General features: G+C 27.2%; 2 protein-coding genes across 11 annotated transcripts in view; one reads left to right on the forward strand and one right to left on the reverse strand.

Annotated features, from left to right (window-relative positions):
- LOC126900216 (uncharacterized) overlaps nt 1-21,161 on the reverse strand; it is a 55,941-nt gene that overhangs the window by 16,805 nt on the left and 17,975 nt on the right. Inside the window, exon 2 of one of the 2 annotated variants that reach the window (XM_050675747.1) lies at nt 3,197-3,219. The exons of the other annotated variant lie outside the window; for it this stretch is intronic. The gene's annotated coding sequence lies outside the window, so the exon portion shown is untranslated. The remainder of the gene's footprint in view (nt 1-3,196; nt 3,220-21,161) is intronic. 2 annotated transcript variants of the gene reach the window in all.
- The window catches only part of LOC126900213 (uncharacterized), a 136,704-nt gene continuing 120,913 nt past the window's right edge, over nt 5,371-21,161 (forward strand). For 4 of the 9 annotated variants that reach the window (XM_050675735.1, XM_050675732.1, XM_050675738.1 and 1 more), the window contains exons 1-2: nt 5,371-5,681; nt 9,643-9,690. The gene's annotated coding sequence lies outside the window, so the exon portion shown is untranslated. Of the gene's footprint in view, nt 5,682-7,865; nt 7,981-9,642; nt 9,691-21,161 lie in introns of those variants that run through there. The other 5 variants (XM_050675739.1, XM_050675733.1, XM_050675741.1 and 2 more) reach the window with 2 other exon arrangements.

Below are 21,161 nucleotides of genomic sequence, written 5' to 3' on the forward strand. Positions count from 1 at the left end.
GGGTCTTTTCATAAGTAATTGTAATTCAAATATTAACAAACGACTAGTAAAAATGTCAAAAAAATTTGGTTTTCTAGTTAGTCTACTAATATTTAAAATAAAACTTTTTATTTTTAACAAGAAATAGAAACTTCGATTGTTTAAAATTTAACTTAAAATATTAGTGTAAACAAAATAATAAATTTATAGTCATCATCATCATCATCATCATCATCATCATCATCTATTAAAGGCAATGCTTTGTCATTGAAGACACTCCTCTCTGTTTGATACCAAATTCTTCAGCGAAACAAAAGACGCACAGTTCATGAGTTTCAGGATATTTTCAAAATATTGTTTCCTTGTGCGTCCTCTTGGTTACTTCCCAGCTATTTTACCTTCGAAGATGTTGATTAATGAATACTTTACTATAAATTTATAATAAAGCTTTAAAATTTGTATATTTTTAAATAGTAGATCTTTTAAATTAAAAAGAACTACATTAGGACTATTTTATATTACTTAAATCATTAAAAATAGCTAGAAAAATTTTATTTTATATTTATAAATAGTTATATTATGTTTTAGTAGTTCATACTAATGTGAATTAATAAAATGACTTTATGATACAAACTAGTATTATAAATAACACGGTTTTATACTTAAAACTTAGTATAATATTGTATATGTTCGATGAACTGCCATATTTATAGAGTAATAAACATAACATACAAAATTCTATATAATGTTTTTCCAAATAAAATACAACAATTCGCTAAAGAAATTTTTAGTGATTATCCATATGGTTTTAGATTATAAAAATCAACAATAGATCCATTTACATTAGGCAACTTATAGAGACACATTGATTTTGACAAACATTTATAACAAAAGTTATGAACCACAAATGTACAATTGCTTATTCGAATAATGTAGTAAAAAACCAACTCTAAAAATGCATAGATACAGCAGAATAGGTCTAAAGGTAAATGAACAAAAAACGAAATACATGATTGTGAAAATAAATAGTCGATAAGATGAACAACAGAAATAAAAGTAGAATACTATAAATTTGAAAGAGATCATAACCATTGTTATACTATGTGAAAATATTTGCTAATATACAAAATCTTTTAGTAATTTTTGTAAAATTGAAATAATCGATAACAATAGCGCCGACAGCTAATGGAAACCAGTTTGGAAATTAACCAAAGAGCCAAGAGAGGGCGTTACAGTAATTAAAATTATTTATAACTATTTTTCTTTTAAATTCAACTAAAAAAAATGTAATTAATACATAGAAAATAAAAATAAAATAAAATGAAGAATACTGGGTAGAAAACTGCGAAGATAATACAAAGTATGAAATAGTATTCAACTGTATAAATTGTGTAAAATAATGAAATGTCAAAAAAGTTTTTAGTTTTGGATTTTTTATTAGTTTTCTGAAAAATTACCACTGTTGTCTTGACCATCTTTGCATAAATACCTTTCAATTATTATAATATTGTGTGCCATTATATGGCTTACAAAAATTATTATTAATGTAACGCATAATTCAACTACTTCATGTTTCAACTGATGAGGTTCAGTTAATAAATAAATATATTGCTTTTAAAATTTTATTATAAGACAATAAAAAAAAGTCTTATATCATGCAATTTCATCTTATTTTCTTTATCATATTTTTCAGTTTGAAAAGAATTAATTAAAAAATACCAAATCCAAATCATTATGAGTCGTTANTCAGCATGATTTAAAATCAAATTACTATTGAATTACAGTAGTTCTAGATTAGTTTAATAGGGGAGGTATACAGGGTGTTCAGTAAGTCTGGAAACGGGTTTCTATTGTTCTCATTGTTACAAACAATGAGAACAATAGAAACCCGTTTCCAGACTTACTGAACACCCTGTATACCTCCCCTATTAAACTAATCTAGAACTACTGTAATTCAATAGTAATTTGATTTTAAATCATGCTGACTAATATAAATTACTAATGGAAAATAAAATTGAATAATATCTTGGGATTGAAACCTGTATCCTGAAAATCGGTTAAATATTATCTTTTGGGTTTTTATAACCTCAAACAAATCAAACGATTTTAGTCTCTAACAACAACTATTAATGATTTTGTAATTCCACGGTACGTAAGAATATATTTTAATATTTTCTTTAGTATAAAATGTAAGAATAAATATAGCATAATGTAATAAATGTATTATTTATATGATAAATAAAATGTATTTCAACTGTAAAAATAAAATTATTTTACTTTATATATTTACTCATTATTGTTAAAAGATTTCTTTAATTTATATTAAATTTTAACATAAAAATAATAAAAGAAATATGAAAATTAAATAAATATATTAAAGGAATTAGTGTTACCTAACTTTTTTATTGTCACAACCTTTCAATTGATTGTTTGTCTTTTAATCGCACTTTATACGAACTTCAGGTTAAAAAACACTGCGATGAATAGATGTTCATCATGTTGCAGTGTTCATGATTGTGTATTATCAAGAGTCTGATTATTATTAACAAAAATCAGGTATTTAGAAAATTAGTGCGTAGTAAATTTTCCACAAAATGTATATGAAACATTAAACGATTGAACGACATATACAGAGAAAACAACTTATATTATCGTTTAGAACATATATGCGACAATCAAGCATACGCCATTGATAATTGACACTGAATGATGTTTAAGATTAATGCTTTTTACAGTACGTTACTACAAGATGAGTATTGTCGTTTATCCTTAGATGGCAATAAATAAAACTTTATCGGTTTCATTTAATTGTCATCAGCATTTTATATTAGAAGTGTTTACTATAAAGTTTCTTTAACTGCACTTACTTTAAAATAATATGAATTACTTTTTATTATATCTAAAAATATAAAATAAAATAATATAAAATTTTTTGGTTTTTTTATCTTAAAACATACAGTTGTATAATATATAAAACATTATTTTCTATCGAGAAATTTACTACGAGTTTTAATTAATTCCGTTTAATGATCTTCATTCAAAATAAGATATGTAAACGTCAATGTAGATGTTTTAATTTAATGGATTATAATTTGTATTTGGCCAATAATTAATCAGGTTTGTGTAGGGCTAATGATGTCTCTACTTAAGTAATCTAATACTGCGAGCAGACATTTATACATATAATCTTCAAACGTGAATTTATTTCATTACTTACCTCATAGAAATTATTTGTGGAATCTGAAAATTTATAGTTAAAGAATTAAAAAAAATATTGTGCTGTTAATAATTTCACCGTATATTGTAATAGTCAAAAATATATTTAAATTAAAGATAATAATAGAATATATAAATTTATATAAAAATCAAAACTTAAAGTTAAAAAACCCAACACAGGGAGGTCACGGCACAGTGGTGACGTGGCATAGTTGGATCAAGTATAATGATATCAGACAGTGATTAAAATCACTATAAAAAAAAATGCCTTGATGCAAATTTTTAGATAGTGTTTAATTTTAAAAAATTGGTGGATTATTCCAAAAGCTACATGATCTGCTAGTTCATTATTAATATCCTGATTAGGATAAAGTATGACGAATGAAAAAGTGATATAAATATTATATCTCATAAAAAATTGTGTTGATCCATACACTTTTCAATAAGTTAAAAACGTAAAAATAAAATCGAGAACTTTCACACAAAAATAGTATTCGGTAACTATTTTCACTGTGAAGACAAAATAAAATCCGAAATTTTTTTTTCCATAATATAGTAAATAACATTAGTATTAATTTAAGATATATATAAAATGTCAGACTTTCCGCAACACTTTCAAAAGTTAAATTGAAAATGTTAATTTTTTGTGAAAAAGTTGTCTTTTTAAATTCCCCCCTGTGGGCAGATTAAGTGTCAGATTTACAAAAAAAATGATAGGTAAGGATATTATGCATCTATAAAAAAAAATATATTGATTTGTTCATTTTTGAAAAAGTTATGGCAGTTTAAAGTAAAAAATATTGAAAAAATTTCGAAAATTAGCGATTTTTAAATTTGTAATTTTTTTGGAGATTTTCCCTATTTACAGGGAACGAGGGAAATTTTTTGAATATTTGAGGGTAATATCTTCGACTAGATCGATTTGTGATCTTTTGATGTATCGTTGAAATAAATCGGTCTAGTGAGATCTGAGAATAAGTGGTAACAGACACAAAAAAAAAAAACACATCATAGTAAAACCTATATCTTCTCAGCTTCACATCGAAGCTAAAAATTACTTCTAAAAATAATTAAAAGTAACTCAATTATATACTATAAATCACCAAATTACTCTAGTTTTACCAATTTCTAAATAAATGTTAGCTTAAATGATGATGCCTTATTCAACTAGATTTATGCCATAGAGCATATCTATATATATAGTACCTAATATCAATAGTTTGAAATCATAAAAATACTTTTATAAATTTTTTTAATAATATTATATTAACAGCTTAGTAAAATATCAGTACAATGTCGTTGCTACAAATGTCTTATACTTATTTATAATATTTTTCCTAAAATTCTATTTAGAATATTTCTACCGTTTTAGTAATACAACGAAATTTAATTAGAGCTGTAATAGTGAAAATAAATACATTCATAAGACTAAGGAAGAAAAAAATAATTCGATCAGTTAAATAAAATACGTTTTCATTCAAAGTTTCTAACTTTTATTGAGGTTATAAATATGGGTATTAATTTTTTTCAATTTTTTTTTTCGAGAATACCGGTAAAATTACTAGTATTTTACTACAGAATTTTAATATTATATTTTTTGGTGTTTTTAATATTAGTTTGAAGAACCGTTTAATGAATTTTTTTCTCGGTTTAAGCATGAGTCTGCATAAATTAGACAATTTATGAAAATTGAAACATTTTTTATACTAGACTCTCGAATACGAATAAAAGTGAAAAGTAATTCTGGATTTTAATTTATATTTTGATTTTATTTGATCACAGTTTTTTGTTTTTTTTTCCCGAGATTTTTGTCATTGAAACTATTAAGTTTTTAGAAGACTAATAGGAATAATCAAATGAACAATATTTATGTTTAAGTAACAAAAAATACAGTCTGTTAGACCAAAAATCTTTGTCAAATGCTATTACAGTTACTTTTTATAATAGATGATGTCGCAATATGTCCACTATCACAAAAGTACAAATATGTGTGGTTAACATTATTGTAATTTGGGTAGGTTATGGTTTGTGTCGAGAGGGGCGATTGGTTCACTTGGAGAACCATTAAAGAAAAAAAAAGGGATTTTGAAGGGGAATGAAATCTGCTGATGCTGCTATCGTCAACCGAAGAGCAGCGCTTTGTAGTGGGTAAGAAAGCGAGATCGGCGAACGGTAACTTTGGCGGTCCAGTTGGTGATCGTCATTGCCTTCGCACGGTGTGGTACACGCAGCGTATACGTTTTGGGCGCCCGCGCGCTTACGCCTCATGGTGTGTCGTCGGTAGAAAAAAAAAATCAGTTAGCCGGTTTGCAATAGTATTAGATGTGATAATCAATGACATTTTACCTTGATTTCTAGTTTTTATATTCTAGAATCGGAAACAATAAAAAAAATCAAACGCCGCACAGTACACACGTGAAAAATCCGATCAGGTTTGGAAATTACCCTCATTTTTAAGGGTTTTCAGAAAAAAAGATACTCGTGTGGTAAATTTTAAATCTTTAAGCTACAACACCCGATAATTTTTATTTTTATAAAAAATTATAAATGTATTTTTGTTAAATTAATTCATGGTATTCTTGGAGATTAAAAAAGGGAACGCGGTTTAGCACTACAAGCCACGTGAATCAATTTTTAGCTTCTAAAAGCTGAAATTGCGTTCATCAATGCCGTTCGTAAAAGTCATAATACAACAATGTTTACTAAATATTTGTCAAATTATAAGATTTTTTATTTATTGTATTCTTACAATAACGTATTTTAAATTTTCAATAACTTGTCAATTAAGAAAAACTTTGAGAAAAGTTTTTGTATTGGTTAAAAGCCTTGTATTTATTTAGTAAATAAGAACTCGAGAAATAAAAGTAACATGTTTACTTTCCTATTTAAAAGTTGAAACACTTTCTTTAAGAAGATTTTTTATTCAATGTATTTGTATTATAGATTTTAAAAGTCAAAACGATCGCAGCTCTGCTTTTTACATTTCTCTAAGTAAACAATAATAAAAAAAAAGAAAAAAACACTTTAAAGATCTTCTTTGTACCTTGAAGTTATATTTAACTTACAACATTATGAATGTATCATTAAAAGTTATAATGAAGTACAAACAGTGTAGTTATATCATAATCTAGGTAGACAAATATTTATTTAAATATCCTGTATTTACCATCCTAATAGTGTTGAAATTAGAAGCACAATTTATTTTACTCGATAAAGTTTTCATAAATCAAGAGTTGACCTAAAATAAAGGTGCTTGTCTTTTAAAAAATGAGTAGAATAAAATTAATAACGCAAAGTTTTCGTTTCTTTTGTTTTTTTTTTTAGCATTTTTATTCATCACATTAATTGAGTAATCGCCATCTTTAAGTTTTATTCAAATTAATTCGTATAAAATTTTATCAAGTTTTATTTGATACTTTCAAAAGTCTGGAGATTTATTTATTGTTTTAATTTTACAACAAATTTTTAAAATTTATTTTCTCTCATTAGATTAAAAAACAGAATGAAAATTTTTTTTCCAGTGTCTATAAAATCGCCAATTAACTATAACAAGACTAATTTAAAATAAGATATTATAAATTGGACGAGCTGTTTATTTAAGAGATATTCGTCTATTAAAGCTTATGTTTATACGTGTCACGTGGTATTAACAGTATTAGTACTCCGTTAACAATATTATTATAACGATAACAGTTTTCATTATGAGCTAATTTCTATGAATCTTGAAAATTAATTACGTAAGAAGCTGTTGAATATTTGAAGTTTATTTGATTTTTTTATTTTTTCTGACGATGCCATAAATTGCGTCCGGTGTGTTTTTGATGACGGCACGTTTTTTTCGGTACAATTTCATTGTTTACGTGATATTGACGACAAGGAAGATTTATGATATAAACTTGAAAATTTATATTATTATGTACAAAAATTCTTTAAATAAACTTGTACGTGGTAACTCTTGTTAAAATTAGAAAAAATTACTTCGAAAATTAATTCTACTGTTAATTGACTTTGTACAATCATTTTTTGTTCATAACTTAACTGTTCACTTAATTTTGAGTTTTCTTATGAACACTAACTATTCCAATTATTCGTACTTAAATATTTCAAAAAATATTAGCATTAGTATTATTCTCGAGACTTTTGATGACTAGTTTTTTTTTATACGTATAACCTAATAATTTATTAAAGTGAAATATAATTGTAAAAATCAAAGTTGCAGAATTCGAAATTGAATGTCAAAAAAATAATAATTTAAAATTTTTTGGAGCAAGAAGTTTAAGCAACTTGTACTGTACAATATAATTCTTAAAGCGTTAAAAACGTGAAAAAAAAACATTTATACTTAACACAAAGAAATTGTAATACACAGATAAAATAGATTTTATTACAGATTTTATCAGTAAAATAACAAAAATTACGATCAGGAATATTAATAAAATGGTGCAAGTACATTAAAATTTCAAAATTTGTTTTTTCTATTTCAGATACTTGAAATATTATATGAATCATCGCTATAAAACGAATATTAAAAAATTGGTGTTAATTTATTTTCTAGTACAAATACATTTAAATGTACACCTAATAGCATAAAATTTTCACGAAGTACAGTTGAGCACTTAACAATATTAAGTAGTATTTGCTAATTTTTTTTTTTATAAAAGAACAGAAATGTAGTGTTCCGTGTTGTAATTTCATTAAAAAAATTGTACGACATAAGTATTGTCGAAACTTTAATAAAGTGCAAAAACCTTAACACTTGAGTGGAACAATGTTAATAAGTTTCAGGTATTATGTGTTAGTGTTACATTATGGAATATAAGTTATCTCCAAAAATTAGTAAATGAGTGATTTTTTGAACGAAATAGTAGTAGTTTTATGTAAACATGTGTTACTATACGATTTAAAGCAGAGTAACCATGTTTTACAGCATTTAGTACGAATAGATTTACATAGTTAATCTTAAGATAAAAGCAGTCCAATATTGACCCCCCGACTTATGGTACATACTTAAACGCTCGTAGATAATATGAAATAACTATAGTACGTAACATTTTTTACGACTATAAACCTTGGTTGTTTAAAACAAACAAAAATCCATTGATGTTTAATAAAAATAGTTGACCATTTCTTAGTTATTTTAGAACACATAAAAACAAAGGGTTTTTTAATTGGTAGTTTTAAATTATTTATAAAGTCTTCTCATATAGTTAGAAAAGTTTCTTTGAAGTAATATTACATATTTTCTTTGCTAGGAAGAAATTAAAAATCAAACTTCGTCAAATAGTTATCAATTAAGTTATAAAAGTATTTTGAAAGACAGAAACTGAATAAAATTCCCTATATTAATTATATTATACAGTAAATTTGTTTTTAATAAAGAAGTTTGTTTCTATTTTCCTATGAAATTTTTAATAAAGTAATGATTATTATATTAGATGTCGTGAATTTTTTCAATAATAAAATAATGTTAAAATTTATATAAATAAAAAAAAAATTACCATATTAGTTTCAAGAGAGTTTAATGTAGGATCTATGATTTCTATTTTTTTTATGAAGAAAAAGAAGAATATAACTTTTACACTGTCCTTTTAAGATTAAGGTGTTTTTAATATAAAAATGTGTTTTATTTTTCTTTAATTTAATTCAAAATACTATAATTTTAAAAGCAATTAAAAACTGTTATTGTCGAAAGGAATAAAATAGTATTCATTTATACGAATTTTAATAAAAATTTAGTTTAATTCAAAATCCAGTCATTTTTCCTACTTATAGCTCTAATAATAGTATACCTTTTTTTTTAACGCTTTATACGCCCATTAAGGGCCATAGTGGCCTCCCCCAAAGGAGGAGGTTTCTAAACCATTGATACTCCAGGACGGGTGGTTAGTCCATCGCCGGAGAGAGGGAGGGCGACTCTAATTACCGAACTGATCTCTCGTTCGGCAAATGAAGCCGCCCGTGACCGAGTTTCGAACCCGAGGCAGTGTACGTCAAGCACTGCCACGTAGTCCTAATAGTATTTCTGACAGACTATATAATGAATAGTTGGTCACTATAATGATAAGCAATAGCTCCATTTCGCTTAAAAAATTTCTCACGCAAAAAATTTATTCATTTGCAATCAAAATGTTATTGGTTACAATCCGTGTTAAAAGTTTTTACTAAGTCCTATCAACCCATTAAAACCACGAATGAAAAACACTTTAAAAAATTGTGAAGTAACATTAGTACTTATTAGATGTTGTAGATAATGAATACAGGTTATGTTCAATTCAACGATAATACGTGTAACGAGAATTATAACTGCGTTTATCACACAACTTTTATTTACTATAACTTTATCATATCGAAATTTTTATTTGAATAGAAAAACAAATGTTGAAAATACTATTTTATTTGATATTTTTTCTTTATTGTAATTTTAATATTATTATTTCTATTTTTTAGGTGAAATCTGCTAGCAGAATGTAATGGACTACTTTTAGCAACTTAATTGTAAGTCATGAACAATTTTATAAGTATAAATTTAAGAATATAATTATAAATTTAGTGATATACAAAAAATCTACGTATTTATGATTTCTATTAAATTAATGTAAATTGAATTTTTATAAATTTATTGTGACTATTTACTTAATAATTTTTTAATCGATTGTTTAATTTTACCGACAAAAATAAATGATCTCGTAAAATTGATGAACTATCAATATTGAAAATTAAAATTGAATACTCATAACACTCTTTTCATATGTTATACCAGAAAAAATTCATTAAAACTGTAGTTGTTAATATTTTTCTATTCACATTTTCATTTGTTTTTCATCTGAATAGAGCACGAGCTTTAAAAGATATGACATAAAAGTGATGAAAAAAATTCAAGGGGTCTAGAGAATTTCACATAAACAAAATCCTACACAACGTAAATGTTACCCAATACACTTCACATAGTGGTTTTTATAAGATAGATGAGTTGCGTTTATTATAATATGGAACTGAAGGTTATAAAAAAATAAACGTTAGAAAATATAGTAATTATATTGTGATGCTTTAAATAGTAATCTGTGGGGCAATACGAGTTCAGATTTAGGGGTTAAAATCAATGAATGATTGATAAATTAACATTATGTTGTTCTTCACTTTTTGAAGAACAACATAATGTTAATACAAATTTCAATACTTGAGGGTATAACGTTTTGATTTGTACGTTAAGTCAAAAGACTACTTTGGAGTTTCTTATTTTTAGATATACACACTTTTAAATTGATATATTTTAGATGATACAGGTATAATTCCTAGATGAAAAAAAATATATAAATACTTTTGTGAGATCGTGCGCGTGTGTGAGTGTATGAAACGAGAGCATTTTGATGCTATTATATATATTATTGTATATGAGTTATAGGATTTGTGTCATCCTTTGTGTGAATTATGTGTGGCTTGTGAATAGACGATTGTGTTCGGTTCAAATCTCCACCGTTCATGGTCTACTCTGTTGGACAGGGTACAGCAGGGAAGTTGTACGGTTTCGTGGCGGTACGAGCATATAAATACGTTATTTGTGTGTGGATATCCCGGGTGACATTTGTGTGAAGTCCTCTTCTATAACACCAAAACACAAACCCAAGTGATAAATGACCGATGACGTTCGTGTACGTCTTGGAGCCGTTTCTCTATGCTAGCTGTATTATTATATTTTTATCATACCTGGTTTGGTACTTAGGTCGTGTTGAGAGGACACATATCAATTCCCAAATCGATAACAAAGTCATCCGATGTTATACCACTCCCGGTTAATCATTGATTAGCTGACGTGAACAAATAAATAATAGATCCACAGGCATGAATAAAAAAAGGGTTCAAGTCCTCTTATAGTTTGTAAAAATCGCGTGTATTGGTGTATATCAAGAGATTTGAAAAAGGGCGAACGCTAAGAAGCTTTTCTTTGAATTTTTTGTTTTATTTTCACCATATTATACGATATTTAGATAATTCAGAATACATTTTTTACGTTCATTACTATCGACATTTATTTTTATTATTATATATTAACGAGAGTCATTACTTATAACGAATAATACTAATACAATATTATAAATTAAATAAACCGATGAATTACAACGTAACTTTGATGGTATATTTGAAAATCTTTGTTCCCCTCCCTCTAGATTTATGTTACGATATGTGCTAAGATCAAAAATTAAATAAGAGTATTTCGATTAGTTGATTTCGTTTATTTCCAGTAAAATTTTGGTGTCAAATTGAGAGAGTTTAAACGGTTCTCAGGTATAGCTTAACGTAAATATTACTTGAAACTGCTGAATTTATTTTTATTTACTGCGTTTGACAATAACGCAGTTTTAAATAATACAATATGTTTTTCACACCATTTTTAACGTTACACAAAGTTTTGATTGGATGGCACGTGTCAATTTAATATATATTAAAATGTTTCTGAAACATAGTTGTACCGTTTAAAAAAAAGTTTTTTTTTTATTACAAAAATGTACGAATAATAATATTTATTGTTTAAATATTATTAAAACCTTTATATTATATTTAGTAAAAAAGAAAGTTATGTTATTAGTTTATGTATTCTAGCAAAACATTCAATCAATCAATCTCAAATTTTGAATTTACACCAGTAACAGAATAATATTAATGATGTTTTTAATTTTTTCCTTTTAACAATATTGATATATAATATAAATATATTATCAATATATAATAATTATTATGATGAATATATTAATAAACCAATATACAATTGTTACAAATTTACTTGGATGAATGGGCTAAGACTACTCAACTTATCTCTGCTGTATTAAGGTCGGATATAATACAATAATTTTTTCCTGTGCTATTATTTAGCTTACTCGATCTTTTTTGTGGATTTGTTTAGAACTATTTTAAAAGCAAAAAACTTTTCAACTTCGACAAATGTCATCAAAAAATGTTGACATCCAACGCAAAAGTTTCATTTCTTTTGTTTTTCAGTAACACTTAAAAGTTAAGAGTTTGAAAAAACTAAGCGTGAGGTAAAACAACGGCCACTTTGAGAATTTAACTTAAAGAGTACTAAAATTATTATGCTTTTCATTGTTTGATTCTTTTCAAAAATGAGTCTCATAAAAAATTATTGAGATTATAACTTTTACGTTTTAGTTATTTTGTAAAGCATTTTTCAGCATTCATTCATGGTAATTTTTTATTTTATTTTCATAATGCCACTATAATGTTTACGTTTAATTTTTTTATATAATTTATCAATAGTAATATTGTTGACATTTAAAGATTTTCTTCGTAATATCTTTAGGAATTGTATAAAAACACATCTTATTAAGCTTATGAATTATGAAAATCAATTACGACTCCAACGAATTTATTAGTGAATTCATTGAAAATATAACGAATGGAAAATTATTATTTTATTAAGCTATAATGAAATTTTAAGTATTGGTGTAATAAATAATATATTAATAAATTTTTGGAATAAATAGAGGCTTGTTGAATTTAACTTTTGTGGATTGTATATTTCTATTTATTTAACTTAAACTAAAATTACCAAAAAGTGGTTGGAAACGAGTAATAAGTAAAAACCTTAAATTATATTAATAATATTTATTTTGATATTTTCAATTTTCACGTTTTAATAATATTTTCTATTTTTGGACAAACATATTTGTTGTTTATAAATATGTGTTATTTATATTTATTATCAATGAAAATCAGGAAAATAAAAAATAATGGGAATATTATCAAAAAATATACTTTTAACGTTTAAAATTTATCGTTTAGATAGATTCATAATGAAATATCTATTAACGGAAATTGAAAAAGTTTAATTAAAAAAAAAAATAATGCCTTATGTATTATACATGTGCTAATATATAAGAACTTTAAAATAAACCAAAAAATTTGAATAGTTGTCGAACTAAAGCTATAAAAAACGATTTAGTAATTGGTACTGAAAAAATTGGCACGTGGTTTAAATTTAAAATAAAATGTTTGATTTTTGTGAGAGTTCAATCGAGAATTTCGTAATAAAAAGTAAGATGGTAGTAAATAGTATCGACATAATTATAACTTGAATTGATTTTTTTATCATTATTTTAAAAGTTATTACATTATAAGTAAGTGGATTTTTTAATTTTCATCAAAAAGCATTCCTATATTTAATGAGTTAGTTTAGTAATAGTGAGTATCAAAGCAGAAAATTTTTATTTTAATTGTTGAATAGACGTATAAATTTGATAAATTTTTTTTGTAGCCGATTTATATACATTAATTTTTTTGAGGGTATTAATTTCTTAACATGTCCTAAGCATTGCTTAAATTTAGATAACTCAATAAAAAATTGTAAGAAAAAAATGTTTACAAGTTTAAGTTTGTATGTTTAATCAAGTAACATCAAAAGGTCTAAATTACTTGCATCTTATGAATGTTAAATTACAAGAGTTTTTTCAAAATTATTGTCATACATTATATATTTCAACGATAAATTAATTATTGTATACGGTGAACTGGCTTAAATATGAACGAATGGGTTAATTTTAGTTTAGATTGAAATATGCAGGTCCTTATATGTGTTGCTATCTCATCAAATTTAAGTTTGAAATAAAAACTTGTGCATTTATAATTACACTCTACTAAAATAATATTTCAAATTTTTTATTATAAAAGTTTCTAGACACACAATTATAAATATTGATATATAATGTATGTATAAAATAATATAATATTGATGAACTAAGTTATGAAAACATCAAACAATTCATTTTTTATAACTGAAAAATTATAATTATTGTTGTTTAAAAATAAAAACGATAGTATATGTAACAGACTATATGAATTTTGTATATTAATATTACGACTTTTAACGAAAATTATTATTTACGTATAGTCTGTGATATAAAAAACTGAGTGACCCAAATCTTGTATGCATAAACATAGCATATTATATTAATAATAACTTGATTCGTCAATTATTTTTGAACATGTCGTGTATATGTATCATTTTATGATTATCGTTTAGAAGGAGTTTTTCTATATAAAAGTTAATACAATATACTGCCAATTCTGATAAACAATTTGCAAAAACTGAACAGCAGTTTGCATATGTTTTAGTAAATATCATGTTGCTACAAAGTATTTTTATTCATGTTTTATCTGTATAAATAAGTAACACAAGATGCTGTCTAGTCTTAACTTTGCCGTGATCACCAAGTTTTTTTCAAACCGAAGTAATAAGATAATTGAACAAGATAACAATCTTTGAAATTAGAAGCTCTTTCATTTAAATTTTAATCAAACTCGAACACGTTAGGCTATTCACGTTGCTATTAAACCACAACTTGGCTGTCATCAAAAAGGTCGCACCGCATTGTGCTAATTGAAATCTGTACTCACTCAAGTATAATCACAAGTAAAAACTACACCTGATATCAGTTCTAGTACTGTAATCTATTAAAAACGAAACATTTTAGATATCATTGAGTACGAGAAAATCCTTTGAAAGTCATATCAAAAGCATTCGCCGAGCACATTAATGGATTGAGCTTTACGAATCAAGCAATTTTGGAAAGTACATCGCTAACGGTGCGGCGTTGTGCTTACATATTTCCCATTTATTATTATTATCGAGATGAAATTTTCGATAGGTATCTGTTTTTTATGAACATATTTCGTTCACATCACTTCTTACATATGCACGAGGGCTTCATCCGTCAACGTCGAGACTGCCTACACTTTTATATTATTAAACGGCGCGCCTTATATATTTCACTACTAGGCGTACTCGTGTATTGTTTTTTTATACAAATACAATAGTTAGTAGTGCACGTGCAGTACTGTTCGGTTTCGCGTCGAATTTATTTTTAATTTACACATATTATGATGAACGTAGTTCTGTAACTTCTGTATAAATTTTAAAATTCACGTTGAATTTATTCAGTACTACACAACCAATTTCCTTAGATTTCAACACAAAAAAAAATTAGTATCGATGGTAACTGAGTAAGAGTTTTTAATAGTTGTATTATATTAAATAATGTGCTACTAAATGATACCACAACTATTTATGGTCATTTAATTAAATTTATGGTTGTTTGTTGTATGCTGTTTAATTCAGTTAATATAATGAAAAAAAAGTTATAAACTTTTTTTCATTTTGTCAATAAATAAATTTATGACTTATTTTAATAGCTTTGATTCTGGGAATTCAGTTTTTTATATTCATCTGCATAACACAGTATTATATTGTACTGAAATACAATATCTACAATTTGTATGACATCACTGTTTAAATTTAAATTCATATCAATACTTTTTTTCTCATGAGTAGTAATTTTTTTGTCATTTCATTGAATTTTTGTTTGTATTTATGTATTTTTTTATTGTTGCTGAAACAACCATGTCAACTGGCTATAAAAAACTAACGCACGTGCTTAGAGTTCATAAATATGCTAACGGAAACGTTTGACCAACTATGTACCCTCTCTTATGGTAATTGTGAATATCTTTGGGGAAAAAAATACAAACGAAGTTTATCTTATATGAATACGTAAAGAGGGAAAAATACACCAGAATAACTTAAAATTACAACGTTTGTTCTTCGAAAATTGTCTTGATGTTTAAATAATAATAATATACTCGATAATACGAAGGAATTTTTGTAATTCCCAGTATTAATAAATAACATAACAAGACATATGTTATAGAGGATTTTTATAAATTGTAAATTTTTTGATTAAAACATTTATACAACACATTTAACAACTGACGTCCAACTAATCAATGACAGATAGTTAAAAAAATAAATTAATGCTGGAAAATAATTTTAATTATCTTGAAATTTTTATTTATTTATAATTGCACAATAAATTCAGCATCATATCATTACCATTTTCATTACGATGTTTCTTAGCGACGTGACTAATGACATGTCTAACCAAAAAAAAAATGTATATAATATTTAAATTTAAAATTGACGTTGTTAGAATAGCTCCATTTTTCTTAAATAGTAAATTTAAAGAAGTCTACATAAATAAAAAAATTATTCTACTTCGGCGGAATGGACAGAAGTTAAATATTTACTGTCTGCAGATGCTATTTGATTGAGTTACGCGACTGACAGGAAAAAATAAAATAAAAAATTACATTTTATGTCGATACACGTGTACAGTAAAAAGTTGCATTTATTTTCAACGCACACGGATGCGAAATAATTATTTTCCACTATGGAACACTATATACTCTAAGTTGAATTACTTTTGTCGAGAGAGTTGGTCAATAAACCTTTGTGTTACGCAAACATATCCTGACTACAGAGGAGAAACGGCCTCGGGATATTTGAAATATTCAATTCGTGTGCGGAATCCAACGCGAATGTCAAAATACAACCCAAGGTGGAAAACGTTATTATTATTATTATTGTTGTTGCTGCATAGTTATTGGCCCTCCTCCTGGTGACTGCGTCCGGAGTGAGCCGCGTCGGTGCCGAGCGGTACAACATGTACACACATCCGTTTTTCTGCACGTAATTCACCGTTTTCACTGGAGGCGGCCGCCAAATGGATTCGACGGGGAGATTTCAATTTGCGAGAACTTACGCGTAAACCGATGCACACACGCACAGCAGTACTTCATGAATCGTTACGTTTCGACAGCGTCTGCAGATGGGCGCGCACTGTCCCCGCAGTGTGTCTCGAATCCGTGGCCGGGGGATCTTTTAATTAAAGCGCGCACGCCGCACTGCTCTCACACCGCTAGACCTTTTGGGCTCTTTTGAGTCGACCATTTGGAAACCCGACGATCGATTGAAATTAAAATCTTCGCGCGACAGGCTTCCTGACGGTGCCAGCAAATGGCCAATTTATCGGGCAGACGCATCTCGTCTCGGGTAATGAACAATTTCACGCTTGTAATCGCCTCCTCTGCAGATTGGATTCCGGGCGGATAACGCACGCCGACTACATCATCACCGGTTGGGTTTTTATTAAATCCCATTTGGATAAAAAATTTTATTAAAACCCTTACATGACGGAACCGGAAGAGTTAATATTTTACGTCGTCGTTTTATTTCCTCTGCTCTCGGCCGTTCGGCTTCACATTATTATTCCAAAACTCGCTATAATTGCTATTATTTTATTATACACTACGGTCGTAAAAAAAAAAACGTATAAAAATATTACTCGAGTATATAGTAGCAAAAATAATAGAATCGCGTTTTGTAGATAATAAACGTATATATTCGTTACATTTTATTAAATTAATATAATAAAAATATATTAGTTAATCGACGTGGATCGTTCTTACATAAATAACCCGAGACACATACATCGGACGTTAATTTTTTTATTAACGTTCCAATTGTCATTGAATCTTTTTAAGTGTAACCGATTCAATGCTGCCCGTGTAAACGAGCTCTAATAAAACTATAAACACAACCGCCGCGTACGATCGAGTGGGCAATTTTCTTTTTGGCATTTGATGTAAATACTGGGGGAAAAAAATAAAACATAAATCAAAAGTTAACGCATTAAATCTTTGAGGTCATACCTCGTGTAATGCTCAGGTGCACTTAGTAAAATTGTATTCTTAACGGCGTTTGTTTATCATCGTTACGATTTGTGCTAATGAGAGTTTTGTTTGCCTCCTACAGTTTTGTGGTTTCTTGTTGCTTAGACCACTTTCGAGTTTTTCTTATCTTTATCTTTTAAAAGTTTAAACGGCTATTTATTGAGTTTTTATTGCACAATATCTGACTAAACAAGTACTTCGTCGAACAGTTAGATTGTCTTAAATAGTTGTTTCTATAATTACAAATAACTTGCCCGCTCATAGCCCTTAGAAACAATTGAACATATCGTATAGGCGCAGAAAAATAAAAAACCGTTTGTTCATTTTCATTTATAGGGGAATAAAATAAAAATAACAGAAGTAATAGCGTGACGCGCATTAACGACAAACAAAATATTATTGGAATTACGATATATTCCACATGGATCGTATTTAACGACCCATGTGGCACGAAGAGGTAAAAAAATGTTTTACCGGGCAACCGTTAAAATATGTTAATAATGTTGAGCGTATAATTTTTTTGAAGTCAAAACTAATATTATTATTTCAGTGATCGACTTTGTGAAAAATGTTTTTGTTTTTAATATTAACTGTATGGAGCGCAAACAATTATTTTTTATCTTTCTTTCCGTTAATTTTTTACATTCATATGCGAGTCTGAATGTTTAATTAATTTGTAGTATGAAATCATGCATGCTCGACAGCAACGACCATCACGCCACGGTTTGGGATGTAAAAATTTGTTTTCGACCGAATTATAAAAAAAACAACAATATTATTATGGAAAAGGGTCGGTTAATTTTTTTTTCAATTAACTGACGCTCGAAAAAAAAATATTTATTTCTGCCAATACGCAATGGAAATAAAACTATTGCTTTTTTTATGTGTCACACTGTTACCTGTTTAGATTTTTAGGCAGATAAAAACCATTGCTAATGACTGCAGTTTAAATACTCTTGTTGGACACGTAGTTACAAGTGGGGGCGTTTTTTTTTTATCAATTTTGTTACGACTGCCAACACCGTTTGCATTCACAACCACCGGTTGTGCGAAAGAAGTCGACATCAAGATCGCTGTACACCGAAACCGAGTAACAAATCCTGTGTGTGTTTTCATTTGATTCGTGTTTTTTTCTCCGTCATTGATAACTTATCGCCATATGATTCTGCGGTACCCGTTGGTGTGATCGAAATTTACCCTTGTGATTCATTGTGTTCTTAGTGAAATCGCTCTGTAGTGCTGTGCATATATTTGAATGTCACCCTTGTGGCCACCTGTTCAGTATACTGATTGTCACAAGTACAAGCCATCGATAAGCATTCGCTTGTTGAGTAATTTATATTTGTTTATTTTATTTTTAACTTATTTCGTCCTGAGGCTATTAGTAATTAGGAGACCTCCCCCATCACCAATGCTATAATATTTTATACTGGTTGTCATATTTAATACATAAGCTTTGTTGTTGCAATTCATTTTAATTTCCGCTAGTATAAGTACTGTTCAATTTCCTATACAGTCCAAATTTCGTCCACAACATTTATAATTTATACTAACAAAAGCCTCACCAACCCAACCAAATCCAACCGCGCACATAATCGCACCTAACCCGAAAATATAAATCGGACGGTCGTTATACAACTGTCACGGAAATATTCGACAATCGCTAATACATCTGTTGAAATAAATTTTAATCATTTATTTTTCGAATCTTCACCCAACTCCCCACTTGACAAAAGTATCAAAAATTTCCCCTTTTCTTCAGCAAAGTATTTACAAAAAATTTATATCGAAAAATATTACTTGCCAAATGGACACTCTTATGCTGCCAGTGGGGTACTACAGTCTTTTACACCGACATATTCATACTCGTATAGTATAAATCTAATACGCAATCCGATGTAGGCTAGTCGCCTGCACGGATAGGAATCAATTACTGGAGGCTTTTTATAGGCGTTTAAGTGTACCCGACACACCCACTTATCGAGTATTTTATTGTTTCCAAATCCACCGGATTCTGTGTTTAGCATATTTCGATGCGCTTAATGGAATGTATAAATCGTAAAACGATTTTCTTAACCTTTCCGAGGAGGCACATACCGTGTACACATTTTGTCATTTGACAATGTTCAATAGATTTCAATACAAAAGATCAGAATAGCGTTCTTGAATCACTCTTGACTAAGATAATCTGTTTAATTTAACTTATTTTGTATTTATTACAATTAAATTTCACTATTGTAGTAATACAGAATATAGTATAATATGTTATATTTTACTCTAATATTTTCAAAACATTAATACAAAACAAATGAATAATTAAAACTACTTTGTATAGTATAAACTGTGTACAGAGTGATTCCATTAACGCTTGCCACTCAATTTCTCTTAAAATATAAAGTTTTTCGAAAACATTTTTTTCCGTTTTTTTTTTTAGTTACATATGCATTTCTATTTATCTGTTATAAAATAATTTTTAGATTCTGTACTGGTTCAAAAGTTGTTATCGACCAGTCATTTTTCAAAAAGTTATCATTTTAAAAGAAATTTAATGGCTAGCGTTAAAAAATTCATCCTACATAAAATTGCACACATCAATTCAAAAAATATTTGGGGAAGTTTTTTTTGTAATCGTTTCTTTCTACTTCATTTTTTACTCGTTAAACACAATTGCAATTTGCATGCTAAGCACGTTCATTTTTTTTATACAGTCATATGAAAGCCACTTATGAATTTACCAATGTCGTTTTCAAAATCAATTTGTGTCTTTCATACACTTTGCGGTAAAATTTATTTTTGTTGTATTTTGGGTGTGCTTATTGTGAAAATATCCAAAGCGTAAAATATTTTTAGGCAACTATTTTTATTTAGAACATTAATAATAAAATAATATTCATGAATGTAATATTACGTATTGTACTATAATGTTATTGAAAGGCAGTTAGTTTGTATTGATTTTTTTAACGATTAATTTTATACGATTTTGATTATTTAAAAAAAACACTCAATAATTTTTGTTTAGTGAATCCAATGAATACACTTATTTAGATTTCTCTTAAAAATTTAATTTTTCGTTTTATCATTTTTATATTATACACATGTAGATGAAGTTAATTTTAACTTTAAATAATATATTTTTGAGTTACCAGCATTCTTACAGAAAAATTTAATGATGTAAAAACCTTAAGAATGCAATATCTTCCATCCCAACCTTCATAACTTCAAAATTAACTATCCAAATTTGATAATTCAATTACAAATTAATTAATAGTATATAATTTTATTGGATAATTGAAATTAAGTTTTGTATAATTTCGAAGTCGATTAGTTTCGACTTGCGTTAGTTAAGTCGAATAATTAAATTGACATAAATCAATAAAACAAAATTTACT

This window comes from Daktulosphaira vitifoliae, unplaced genomic scaffold, assembly GCF_025091365.1.
Source record: "Daktulosphaira vitifoliae isolate Bord-2020 unplaced genomic scaffold, ASM2509136v1 Scaffold_3, whole genome shotgun sequence".
In the NCBI taxonomy this organism is placed as follows: Eukaryota; Metazoa; Arthropoda; class Insecta; order Hemiptera; family Phylloxeridae; genus Daktulosphaira; species Daktulosphaira vitifoliae.